Here is a 2,500-nt window from a genome sequence, read left to right on the forward strand (position 1 = left end):
AGACATTTCAACAAACATCACTTCACCATTTCCTTTCATCATTGTCTCACACAAGGCCAATACATCCATCCTTCTACTTCTAAACATACTTCCAATCTCACATCTTTACTCTCTATCGTACTACATCCACGCACATTCAAACACCCCAAAACTAGAATGTGGGGAGCAGTCACTCTCCCCCCAGCTCCATCTCTTTGATGATGTCTCACAGGATTTATATATATATATATATATATATATATATATATATATATATATATATATATATATATATATATATATATATATATATATATATATATATATATACATATATATATATATATATGGGATACGACCCTTTCGTCTAAAGCACTTTCGTCTAAAGCACTTTCGTCTATAGCACTTTCGTCGAAAGGCACTTTAGTCCAAAAGCACTTTAGTCTAAAAGCACTTTTGTCTAAAAGCACTTTCGTCTAAAAGCACTTTCGTCTAAAAGCATATTCTGCTAAATAATTTTTTTGGAATTTTTTTTTACCTAATGACTAATTTGGCATAAAGGAATTTCGGGTAATAACCATTCTTCCTCGTTAAATATTTTTGGTATAAATACTTTCTTGGTTATTTAGTTTCAGCTCGAACCCCCAAAATGGAAACTACTATAAACTTCGTTAAAACCACGCGAGGAAAGGATAAACTATGTTACAATGGTTATTATTACACGAGGAATAACGCAACCAAAACAGTTTCTTATTGGCGATGTGAAGATCGGATGTGTCCCGGTCGCCTTATTTTCAGTAGAAATCGTGAAGTTATGAAAACCTCATCATTGCAAAAGTTGGGATCCTCAAAGCACTGGTTTGCTGAGGGCACTTTTGAAACGTGTCCAAACATCTTTTATCAAATATATACAATTCATGCCGAAATCCACGGGGAAATATATCCACTTCGTTTTGCTTTACTACCAGGGAAATCGGAAGAAATTTATGTTAAGATGTTGTATGCACTTTTAGAAAATGCTCTGGCATTTCTGCCTATTAATGATGTACCAAGAGGAATGCAATGTTTAAAACAAGAAGAACCAGAAAATGCATTGCCGTTTACTGAATACATAGACAATACTTTTGTAAACGGGATACAAAGACAAAATGGAAGACGGTCTAAGCCATTATTTTCAGTACATAAATGGAATGTTTATGAACTTACGCTCGCAGGTAACGCTCGTACGATAAATTCAGTTGAAGCATGGCATAGACGATTTGGTGTATTAGTTCGATCTCATTCAAATTTATATAATGTTCTGGATGCTCTAAAAAGAGAAGAACAAATTGTCAAAACAAGAATATCTCAACTTACCGTAGGAGCAAACCCAAAGAAACCAAATACCAAAGTAGCAAGAAGAGAGCAAAGAATTTACAATGTTGTTGCTGATTACCAGAATCGTTTATTGGATGATTACCTCAGAAGCATTGCACATAATTTGAGTTCTTTTTAAATACCGTCTCTTATTTACATTTTTATAAATTTTTACTTGTTTTTATTTCGCAATTTATTGCATTGCCTTATAAGTATTTTTAATTACTTTTCTTATAATAGTTAAGATTTTATATTTAACCAATTTTTTTGTATTGCATTAGTAGTACTTTTAATGACTTTTCTTGTAATAGTTAAGATTTTATATTTAATCATATGAATTTATATCTTAATAAAACATTTGTATTACCTTTGACTTGTTATCATTTTACCTTTTTATGCATTTTATGTATTTTAGACGAAAGTGCTTTTAGACCAAAGCGCTTTTAGACCAAAGTGCCTTTAGACCAAAGAGCTTTTAGACCAAAGTGCCTTTAGACCAAAGTCCTGTTAGACAAAAGTGCTTTAGACGAAAGGGTTTTAGACGAAAGTGCTTTAGACGAAAAGTCCTAGACCCATATATATATATATATATATATATATATATATATATATATATATATATATATATATATATATATATATATATATACATACTTAGTGGTGAGATGAAACATAACATCATTCATCTCCAGCATATTATTTCCTTTAATTCTGCAGTTGTCGCTTGGAAATATATAAAGGTTATATTTCATGCAAAAAAGACAACTTTCTTAGGATTTCACTCGTATTCTCTGATTTGAAGAGATCTTCTCTTTATGACTGCTAAAGTGAGACTCGCTACAAATAAAACAGACCGCTAGGGATATTGGGAATGACTGGGCAGATAGTAGTACATTGGATACCTTTTTCTAGTTACAGCTCATTTTGTCTTTACCTACACATACATCGAATACCTCAACCTATTCTTTCCCCGTTCTCCTCTATCCTCATACACCTGACAACACTGAGATTACTAAACAATTCTTCTTCGCTCTTGGGTTAACTACAGCAATGTGATTGTTCAATGGCCACTCTATACTCGGTAAGGGTATAAGAGAATCTTTAGCTATGATAAACAGCTCTTCTAGGAGAACGACACTCAAAAATCAAGGCATTGCTCTTTAGT

General features: G+C 32.4%; 1 protein-coding gene across 2 annotated transcripts in view; it reads left to right on the forward strand.

Annotated features, from left to right (window-relative positions):
* The window catches only part of LOC137655771 (A-type potassium channel modulatory protein KCNIP2-like), a 1,424,523-nt gene that overhangs the window by 177,163 nt on the left and 1,244,860 nt on the right, over positions 1-2,500 (forward strand). The window lies entirely within an intron of this gene.

This window comes from Palaemon carinicauda, chromosome 16 (genome assembly GCF_036898095.1).
Source record: "Palaemon carinicauda isolate YSFRI2023 chromosome 16, ASM3689809v2, whole genome shotgun sequence".
In the NCBI taxonomy this organism is placed as follows: Eukaryota; Metazoa; Arthropoda; class Malacostraca; order Decapoda; family Palaemonidae; genus Palaemon; species Palaemon carinicauda.